This window comes from Sebastes fasciatus, chromosome 2 (assembly GCF_043250625.1).
Source record: "Sebastes fasciatus isolate fSebFas1 chromosome 2, fSebFas1.pri, whole genome shotgun sequence".
Lineage (NCBI taxonomy): Eukaryota > Metazoa > Chordata > Actinopteri > Perciformes > Sebastidae > Sebastes > Sebastes fasciatus.
Window position 1 is genome coordinate 15,009,968 of NC_133796.1, and position 11,887 is coordinate 15,021,854.

At 40.2% G+C, this 11,887-nt stretch overlaps 1 protein-coding gene across 1 annotated transcript in view; it reads right to left on the reverse strand.

The window, feature by feature from the left end:
* Nucleotides 1-11,887, reverse strand: part of insyn1 (inhibitory synaptic factor 1) — a 625,574-nt gene that overhangs the window by 197,160 nt on the left and 416,527 nt on the right. The window lies entirely within an intron of this gene.

Below are 11,887 nucleotides of genomic sequence, written 5' to 3' on the forward strand. Positions count from 1 at the left end.
TTAAATACATAATAGGCCTAGTCTTTGGTATCTATTGTATTGCCCTTTTTACTGTAAATAGACAGTTCTTTAATTTGATCTGCATTTCTTTTCTATGTGGGTAGCTCATCATCATACTGTACGCTCACTGACAAGATGCAACAACATGTGATTCTGACATTCATTGGAACGACAGCACAAGAGTAGGTGACAGTTATACAGCATCTTTGACATGTGGTGATGAAATTTGTATTTTTCTAACAGTGAACACACCTGTCAAAAATGTCATATACAATAAATACATTTACACATCTGCTGTGCCCACTGAATGGAATATGAACGCAATATATGCACTACTCTACAGCAGTGGATCCCTGAGCTTCATATGAGGTTTACACAGGATACGTATCAGTGGATTCTGAGGAAATGCTGTGTGACAGGTGTGACAAGTTACTGAAATCATCCCCTTCATAAGAGATTAGGTGTAATATGTTTAATTCATTAAGGCATTTTCCCGGGTACTGTGTGTCATTTTGTCATGCATGATTCAGGCAGGAATGCAAATCTGACCTTTATGAATACAGAAAAATACACACTGCATATAAGATGCCTGCAAAACAACTGGGTGGTGGCACCGGCGCTGTGCATAAATGAATCAGTCACACTAGTTTTTTTTATGTTGTAGTCGATTTTCCACAATCTGACATGTTGAGATGTGTGTAGACGTCCTTAAAAACAATCTGCTTGGGTCGCACACTGTCACCAGGGTTATTATATTAAACTAAAACTGAAACTGAAATGAAAATGAGCAGTGAACAATAGTTTTATTAACAGAAACTAAATAAAAAAACTATATCATTTAACTAAAACTAAACTGAAACAATATCGCCTGGTTAAAAACTAATAAAAATGATAGTAAATTCATTTCAGTTTTAGTTTTTAAGCTATAATACATCACTGCCAGCATGAATTTCCATCAACTTTCATGACAATGAACTACGGACTTTATATTCAACTATTAAAGTAGCGTAAAGATTAAAAATTAAACATCACACAGTTCTCTAACCATGTATTTTTGTGTATATGTAGCTACATACTTCTGAGACATTATACCTGGCCCTAACAAAAACAAACTAAAACTACTGTAAAATTAAATATGTAAAATCGAAACCTAAACTTTTCTGAAAAACTGAAACTAAACTAAAACTAGCAAACGCACTAAAACTACACTTAAATTAAATCAAAACTAAAATTAAATTAAAACTAATTGAGAATTTAAAACTATTATAACCTTGATCCCCACACGGCCAAAGATCCATTCATTTCTTCAAGTTCACTGTCTTCAGAAAGTTTATTGTTGCCAATTAATCTGACTTCTTTCGGTAGCAAACACAGACCAGTCACATTATGCATGAAGAGTCATTACATGGAACATAAAATCATGTTGCAACAGTGAGAGAGGAGCTTATAATGTTATCAAAACTAAATATAGAACTATACAAAAAGTAATATTCTTGGTTTTGTCAGGAAAGGAAGTGATTCATTGATCTTCTGTTTTGTTTTCTTCCAACATTGTTGCAAATTTCTCAAAACCAAATTGTAACGATGACTGGAAAAGGGTGAACAACGTGCCACATTGTCATTTGGAAATGGAAAATGTAGACTAATGAACAGTACTTGTGGGGTGATTACTGATAATCTGTAGTCTCTTTTAACAGAGAACCATTCAAGTGGGAACAAAAAGCACAAGCTCTAAAGAAATAATCCACCTCAATAGAAATATGAGGATTCGCCTTCCAAAACATTGATTCAGTCTCTGAAAAACAAGATGACAGAAAATACAGCACACACAGACACACACAAGCACAAAGTTGGAATTTTTCAAGTTTTTTTTCCTCTCAAAATCAACTTCAACCCAGCTGTTTGCCCAAACGCTAATTTAGCTTTTAATTTCATTGAAACATGAAACAAAACAACATTGTTAATTTCTCCACATTTTTATTTTCAGTCTTGACACGATAAGGATAAATAAATAAGAAGATGAGAATATGATAAATACTTAATTTTTAATCAAACTTTTTAAGCCAACATAAGCTAAAAGTCCTTAAAGGGATAGTTCAGGTGTTTTGAAGTGGAGTTGTATGAGGTACTTATCCATAGTCAGTGTATTACCTACAGTAGATGATGGTCGACGTGCACCCAGTTTGGAGAAATAGACGAGTTTCCGCATGGGAGTAAAGTAATGTACTGCTGTGGACGGGGCCGGCAGCAAGGCCCGCCTAAAACAATGAATATACGTATAAGTGTACGCTATATTTAGAATATTTTCTGAGAACCGTCAGAAAGAGCTGTTTGACGGCAAGCTAAAGCTGTGAAATTATTCTAAATATAGCAAACACTTAAATGGATATTGATTTTTTTAGGTGGGCCTTTATTTTTGGTGGCTAAAATAAGTTTTTCTGCCGTCCACAGCACTGTAATGTTTGCTCCTGTGCCGGTACTTCTGTCTGTTTCTCCAAGCTGGTGGCGTGTCGATCATCATCTACTGTAGGTAATACACCTACTATGTATAAGTACCTCATACAACCCCACTTCAAAACACCCGAACCATCCCTTTAATATGTTAAAAAAATAGAAATTTGAACATCTAATTCCTCGACAACTGAGCAAACTTCATCTGCTCCTGAGCTCCAGAGTAGTTACTAATGGACATTGTGGTGAGATTGCTGTTGTATTCAATTGTGTCATGTACCTAATAAACTGGTAACAGTGTAGCTAGTGTCAGATGTGAAATATGATATTTGGAAAACACACAGACATTCCTCGTAGAAGTATTTCCTGTCCCCCCAGGAGAGTGAGAATCCATTATCTGGTTGTTTTGATACGCTGTTCTCACTCTCATATTTGGTCCGTCCTAACAAAACGCTGACCCCCGTGATGGGACTTCCTCTTGGTACGGGCTGTTTGTTCAGGCTGCTCACACGAAATCACCCCATTCCAGCTCTCTATGCCACATTATGTTGTTTTTGTGAACGTACTGCAGTACGCGCTGCCATGCACTCGACTTTGACCGTATGTCTTTGTTTGTGTGTGTCTGTGTATATTTTGTGTGTATATAAGAGAGAAAGACAGATGGGTAACTCCTAATGAGGGAGGGAGAAGCCAAATGATGCAACGAATTGTTTTACATAGAGGTATTGCTTTTCCAAAAAAGAATGGACCGTCTTTGCCTGTCCTTTTGAGAAGTCTCACTGTCATATATCCATTTTTGATAAGCTTGCCTCTGTTTTTGCTTATACTCATGCAGCTGCTGGTTAAGCAGCTTAAACGAAGCCTTTATATTCCTATGTGGGCTATAGGCAGTAATGCACGATGTCCACCAGGAGCCTCTTTTACAGCGCTGCCTTCGTGTTCTTGTTATTGGTAATGAAAAGGACATACTGTGGCACATTCCCAACTGCAGTCAGTGTCTGCAATGGATGTCAAAGAATATGATTTTTCGTAAATGATTCAGGACAATTTCTTGCAACAAATGAATATGCAATTGTATTTATCAGAAACGTGCCAGAGGGTGTTTCCCAAGTGAATCCAAACAGTGTGCGATTCAGAGTGGAGCACATGAAAATAACCCCAGGGGGTGTACAGAACAAAATCCCACACGTACTGTATTGTTGAGATATGGAATATACATGATGCAGAGTGCCAGAGATGCCAACGCAGGCATTGGTCGTATAAGAAACTAGAACAGGAGGAGACTGGGGGGGACAAATCTGCACAGCTAGCAGCGTGTAGTAGGAGGAAGTGTAAATGGTCAGAACAGCTTGTTAGACAATGAGGTGATTGTACGAGTCAGATGTTTCAGATCAGCTGACAGGATGTGCAGCATCACCGCTCTTCCTGATCCATGAGACAAAGAGGACCTATCATTTTGTGCTTTTTCCCTTTCCTTTAGTGTGTTTTGTAGTTTTTTTGTGCATGTAAAAGGCCTGCTCTCCCCCACGGAAACACTGCTCCTGAACTGCCTGAAACACCTTGCTTGAAGTCCTGCCTTTTCTTCAGTAGCATGGTGATGTCACCAATTAACACATTTGCATAACAGCTAGTTTGGCACGCCCTCACGCAACGCTAGTTATAGTGCAGCTGGAGCCCAAAGAGTTTGGTTCGGTTGACCACCGGTTTGAGAAAAGTAAAGCGTTTTTTGAACATGAAAGCATGTAAACAAAGGCTTACGTTATTTAACCCCCTTCGCGACAAGCTAGTATGACATGGTTGGTACCAATGGATTCCTTAGGTTTAGTTTCATATGATACCAGTATCTCCTCTCTAGCTTTAAAACTGAGCCTGTTACAACCTAAAAATCAGAAGTTGCATAAATGCGCTAAAGAAATTAGTGGCGTTAAAAAGAATGTGCATTAACTTGTTATTAGTGCGTTAACTTTGACAGCCCTGATGTAAACATGTTTTAGTAGAAACCCAAAATACAAGTATGCACTTGAAAATTCGCATAATAGGGTTTCTTCAAAATCATGGTACGGTACTTTATGTGGCGCAAAAGATTCTGCACTTGGGGCTCCATCCCAAGAGAATTCAAGCAGCAGAAAAGGTCTTGAAACTACCCTCTTAATAATACATTTTCTGACTATATCTGAAGCAACACGCATGTTGTAATTCCCCTTGAATGTTGCAGGCCCCTTCTCATTCAGTGCGTGTAGCTCTGCAAACATGCTGGCACCTGATCAAAGAAGGAACATGTGGCAAGATGGCGTAGTAGTATCCCGAGAATGGGGAAAGTCTCACACGGATGAGGTTGCAACATGATAAGAGCAAATCCATTACATATGTAAATACTCCGCTTTGGGCGGCAACATGTTACGTCTGATCATCGATAAGCAGAAGATCTGTAGGGAGGGCTGTAAAGGACCTCGAGACAAATATTTCCCCTTACAACATGCCGCATTTACTTTACCAGCGAACCTGTGTAAAGCAACAACCGTTTTGCAGCTGCAAGCTTGCAACCTAATTGAGGAAACAGATCAAGTGAAGTGAAGCAGGACTGATTAGATCTTGCAGCATTCTCAGTGGCGAGACGTCATTGAATACACAAAACCCCCACGGGAACGGGAGCCATGGGTGTGATGCTGCTGATGCTGGAAATGGAAAAACACGAGGAAACACCTTTTTTTCGGGGGTTTGAAGTCGTCAGTCACGACCAAATGAGGGCTGGGTATCGTGAATGGCCTTTGGCTTAAATTTCTGGCATTAAAGTGGGATGATGGTGGGCCATTACATTTGCCTGCACAGTGATAAAGCTGGAAGAGGTCGGACCTTTGGGATCTGTGATGAGTTCAGGCAGATTGTTGGAGGTTGTTATGCCTGTCATGATTGATGCCTATCATCATCTACTGAATCTGTGCTTTCCCTCTCCAACATCTATCACATCTTTGCTGAGATGTGATCACAATGTAGTCTAGGTGGCACTAGTTGCGAAAATGATATTGAACAAAAAATAATTAATTGAATACAATAAATAAAGCTAATAGATAAAGCAAACTTGTCCTCCCAATGTCCTGTAACCTTTCCCTTCACTTTGAAAAATATTACTACAAAATGACACTCCTGCTCCTATCTTCTTTACCTTCTATTTCCCCCTTCCCTGTGTCTGCACCACCAGATAGTTTAGTTGATCTGACATTTATTTCACTCACGCGGCGCATAATCATAAGTTTGCGGTGACACTGATGACAAGGTGACAACACTCAGCTTCGGTAATTTACTCGCCCTCCCCAACCCCCGTCCCATTTTAGCCACAGTGTGTATTAGTTCACAGCGAGGTCACGTCGCGAGGGAGTGTTTGTGCTCAAATTATAATTATTATTTGTGTTTAATCAGACTTTTTGTCTGGGGGAGCTTTGCCTCGATAATCCGCATGTAGCATGTGAAAGGGCTTAATTAAGCTTTTAGTGAACGCATGCATCTTTATTTAATAGTTTGGACTATCTCTCAGGCAGTTTTGTATTTTTTATGGTAATGTGCGAGATTTATATATGTAATCTTAAAAACACAAGTCCCTCCAGAGCAGAGTGCTCAACTTACTAACACCATCTTTGTCCAGCACAGTTTTCTAAGATTTCTAACTAGGGCTGTCAAAGTTAACGCGATAATAACGCGTTTACGCAAATTTGTTTTTTGAAGTTGTACAGGGCTCAGTTTTAAAGATACTGAGAGATACTGGCATCATATGAAACTAGAAAGCTTAAGGAATCCATTGTTACCAACCATCTCATACTAGCTTGTCGCAAAGGGGGTTAAATAACGCTCCAAATTTGAGCAGAAGTTTGGCAAGGAAAAAATGTCATGACCATTTTCAGAGGGGTCCCTTGACCTCTGACCTGAAGATATGTGAATGAAAATGGGTTCTATGGGTACCCACAAGTCTCCCCTTTACTGACATGCCCACTTTATGATAATCACATGTAGTTTGGGGCAAGTCATAGTGAAGTCAGCACACTGACACCCTGACAGCTGTTGTTGCCTGTTGGGCTTGAGTTTGCCATGTTAGGATTTGAGCATTATTTTTTTTTAATGCTAAATGCAGTACCTGTGAGGGTTTCTGGACAATATTTGTCATTGTTTTATGTTGTTGATTGATTTCCAATAATAAATATATACATGTATTTGCATAAACAAGCATATTTTCCCACTCCCATGTTGATAAGAGTATTTAATACTTGACAAATTTCCCTTTAAGATGCATTTTGAACAGATAAAATGTGCTAATATTTGTGATTAATCATGGAAAATCATGCGATTAATCATGATGAAATATTTTTAATTGATTGATAGCCCTATTTCTAAAACATTTGTTAGACTTAGTCTAACTATTGACAAAGACTCAAACCCCTCCACTCTAATTTAACCAGCTGGCACCGGGCTAAAAGACTTGATTTGAGACCTTCATTCTTCACTTCAGCAGGTTTATGTGAGGATAATTGAATTTAGTAGAAACAGAGAATAGGGACTAGTCTGTGAGCCGACATTGCCAAAAAGCCCACCTCCAGACTTGAGGTCTAATTTCTGCAGAGCCTACTGTGTAGAGATTCGGTGGCACAATATCAAGGCCACAGGTAATTCATCTTCTGGCTCTAGCTCTGCTTTGCGACCTAATTAAATGAATAAAGATGTGAAGAAATCTTCATTTCCGTAGGGATAAACACATTGCTGTATGGAAAAGGTAAGAGGAAAGGATGGCTTTGTACAGGAAGAATAGAGGCAGATGAGAAAACCACTGGCTGGAAGATAGCGAATGGCTCAAGACATTTGAATAGTGAGGGGAGAGAGAAAAACTGCTATGATTTACATGCAGCTGCACTTGCTGGCTCATTTGTTTTGATAATACCTCATCCTGCGCACACTTTATGCAGAGCTGACTCCAGCATATACTGTATATCCGAGTTAACAAACATTTCACTTCTTGTGTTAACACTCCACATCGAAAGCGATGGGCGTTATACGAGACAAAGAAGCAGCTTGTGTCATAGGCACAAGACACACTCGAGTGCACTGCCTGACAGTTTAAATACCGCCTGCCTCATCACTGAAACATCTGGCTTGTATTTGGTGTCGGCTGCAAGCAAAAAAAAAAAAAAGCGCTCTCTCTTACAACTTAGTTCCCTCACTTTCATCAATTTTAAGGAGTATGCAAATGGGCAATTCCTCCAGCATCCCTACTGTAGGAGTCCACGCGGTTACAACAACAGGGCAATAAATTCTCATTAAGGCTTTGCTTCCTTGAAAGGCAGAAATTGAAGTTGGGATATTCGTGTTTATAGTCCCAGGCAATTGGAACAAATGAGGAGATCTTGTGGAGGAAAGATATGCTTCCGACCTTAATCGGGTCCCTGCAAAAGCCCCGCAAACACCCACCCACTCCTCCACTGGCTCCATGGGGAGTGTCAATGATGAAGTCAGCCACGGGGAGCGAAGGCCCTGCACCGCTGTGCTCAGGCCCCTCTGACAGGCCCATATTTCACCAGACTCATTCAGCAGCCTCCACTGTCACCGTTTCCTGTGTTGTCAGGGGGACAACTCCCATCATCAGATCGGTGATTTCACAGGCTGGTGGCAGCAGCACTCCCTCGCTGGAGCTGAGTAACATGGCCCCGCTCCAGACAGCTGGGTGACCCCTCCTTAGTAGCTGGCTGGATGCTCTCATCATGCACATGTAGAGATGATCTAGGGTGGGATTTTTTTTTTTTTTTTTTTGATGAATGATGCCAATAGCTTTTGGGAGCTGCTGATTTGTGTGTTTGATTGAGTTTGTGTCAGCACACATATCAGAGTCAGCTGTGACTGCACCATTGTGTTCCCAAAGCTGGACAATGCCAGAAGTCACCGTTAAAGGAATAGTTTGACATTTTGGGAAATAGAAATTGAGAGGGTGCGCCAAAGACTTTTTCCAGTAGACTTACATTTGGGAAGAGACATCTGTAATTCGGCGGATATTTTTTTTTGAGGTGAAACAACTTCTCAGTACGAACACTTGAATAGCCCTTATCTTTAAATCATTAGGTCCTAAAAGTTGTAAAATGCGCTAATAGTAGAATCCAGAGTTGTTTCTCTTCCTCGGTTCATGTGAATGAGCCTCAGACCGCGGCTGGACCGCGGGTTGGGAGGCAGAGTTAAAGGAAACACTACTGCGCCTGCTCTATGGGCCCAATGGATGCGGGAAGATCGTCGGATGATCCGTACTTTATCACTCAGCAGTCGGGCCATTTTGGCTTCATGCGCCACTGAGCAACTCTCATAGGAATGATTGGAAGCCCGCCTCTATGATAAAATAAAACTTAATTCACTGTTAAACTATATTCAACATTATAAAGCTGGAAAATCTTAAGTGACACTGCTGTATCATTTAGCATCTTCCATTACCAGATTTCAACTTTTCAACAGTCTGACATATGTGACTGTTTCAAGTCACAGCAAACTTTTGGTGATCGTGGTGAAATGATTTGTTTTTATTTGCTGTTTTGTGGCTAATGACACCTTGCAGTGTGATCGTGCAAATGCAGAGAGTTTTTTTTTTGGGTCACCAGCTTTAAGGGCCATAATTAACAGAAGCCACTTTACAGAGATGCAAATGGGCGATTTTGCAAACAATTATGAAGATAATTATTTTTTGCTCCCTTTTAATTTTTATTCTATTTTAAGCCAGCTTGATCATTAACTGCCCAATTTGCAAAAACCTCAGGCTGCAGATGCACATTCACAGAGGCAGAGGTAAATGACTCACTCACAGACATTGATTCCAGTGTGTTTCTTCAGGTCATTTTGTTTGTTGGTTTCACATTCTTGTCATGTTCTCGCCATTAGTCTTAGTCAACTTTGTCTCCCCTAGAACAAAAAAGGAAAGTCTTAACAGGTATTCTATAATGAATGGCAAAAATGGCCAATGAGCTTTATTTCAAACCCTGTCTGAATTACCACGTTTAGGAGAGAGCACTTCCTACCTAGCCCTCTTCCTCGTCTTAACTCTGAGTGGGTCTGTGACCTCAGAAAACAGTTTTATAGGATACATGTTACGTGGTGGGACCCCTGCTCCATGTGCACATGTGCTCTGTATGTGATACACAAGCATAAATGAATGCCTGTGTGAGTGCATGACTCCACGTCTGTACACCTTTGTCCAGATGGTAAAGTGTGTGTGTGTTTAACAGCATGAAAGGGCACTCTATCTCCATCTCTCCTGAGAAATTAAACAAAAAGGCCCTCTGTGCTCCGTCAACTTTAGGTCATACTGTGCCCTTTATGTGGACCTCAGCTCCTCCGTCCTTCCTCCAACCTCTCTGTTCTGTCCTATTGGTACGACTGATAATGAAGGAGAGCTGAGAATTTGTATAGGTGTAAATGTAGCGTTAAAGCTAGGGTAGGCAATATATTTCAGAAGCATTTTTTTTGGTGTTTTATTTGTTGAACTTCTCATCATCCCGACAGCAATAAATAAATCGGAGACCGGAGTCTTCTCTAAGGTTAGCTGACAAAATGTCCTAATGCCAACATGTTTGTGAGAACTAACAATAGCCATGTTCGTTGTTTACGTTCATGGTGATAGTGGTAGGTGTTTTCTATGAGACATGAGGTAGTTGGATACGGTTAGCGATGATAACGATGCACTGCGCTCCTCTCCCCAATGCTCATTCGTGGACTCGTCTTACAATCAGGCCGTGCTCTTTCATGTTTTTTGGGGGTGTGCCTTTAGAGGGAAGCATGAAGGAACGTGCTGGGGAGTTTTTTCACTTGGATACTTTCAAAATCTAGTTTACACTTGCTGGTTTCTCCAAAGTTGCCTATCCCAGCTTTAGGAGGAGTCATAAATACCTCAGTCTCCATTTACTTTATGGATTCCCACAAAAATTAAATAGCCTTTTTTCCTCTGATCGTGCAACCATTTGGCATGTCTTTAACCAATCAAAACACCAGGTTTTCAAAATTATAGGGCAGGTCCATTTGCGTTCTCCTCTGTTTTTTTCAAATGGAAACCCCAACTCAGCAAAACGCAATGAAGTAGGTTACCAAAGTAAGATAATCAATAAGGTTATGAATAATGGGAACGCTAGCACTAGCTGAGTCAACTTTAGTTGTGCTAAGTTTGGCAATAACTGAAAGGGTTAGTTTGGATTTTTTGAAGTGGGGTTGTATGTATACAATACATAAATTACTGTTTTTGTTAATGAAGTCTTGTGGCTTTGAAGAGAGCGATAAAACAGCTTCACTTCCCCATCAGAAAGGGCTGTCTGACGGCAAGGTAAAGCGGCTGCGGACGGGAGCAACAGAAAAACATATTTTAGCTACCTAAAAAAAAATCAATCAGTTTAAGTGTATGCTATATTTAGAATATTTTCTATATTATATTCTGATTTCGGATTTGAATACATAAGGAACACCACCGGGAAGCTACAGAATGATATGAAAACCCAAAATAATAATAACAATAATAATGGAACCGCCCTTTAAATAGATGATTCAAAGCTGCTTTAAGCAATATTTGTATATGAACCATGGATCAAATGACCATTTCTAAGTGAAAGAGGTTGCTTATAGTGACGTGCCCACAGAGAATTATTATCCGACTATAGCGATTCAGCGTCTTTCAACTCATAGTTTTGGTTTTGAGGCCAGCGATTTTACTGTTTTGGTTCACTCAAGACACAACAGCATCTGTGCCTATGTGTAAAAGACTCATAACAGCTATTGGATGCTAATAAGATGAAAGTTGACACAAAATTATGAGGTTTAGAGGCACCAATGTAAGAAGCCCTCTATACATAAATGATGTGAAACACAGGTCAGTCGAACACAAGACAGAGTGAGTTGAGACCTTTGCTTTCTTTACACAAAATGCCTCCCCCTCTTCCATTACCAAAACAAGAGTGTCACAATCAAGCTACTGCAGCACCCCCAACACAAACAAACCAACATTAACAAACCAGATTAACTGCTTGTGACATGGCTTCAACATGTAACACAGTTGGCACTTTGGTCAGATCTGCATTTTTGTGTTCCAGCCAGAATGAAATGATGAGAGGCAGTTGGGTGTTTTTTCTACCCATGTTTTACAAGTGGACAGAATTGAATTTTAAAAGGAAAAGCATCTGTGCGGTCTTGATTTGTTACGAATCAATGACTATATTCTGTAACTGACAACCATTCCTGTTTACCTGAAGGCACAAGTCTTTGCTGTCACCACTTGTCACAAGAGATTTCCATGCATATGGCAATTACAGTGTTTGTTGGTGGCTGCTGGTGGGTCCTCTGGGTATCTATATCGCTTGTATAATTTCATCCCCCCCCTCTCCACAAAGTAATTCTATCACTCTCACAACACAGGGAGAGGCAGACAGTAGGGAAGAGG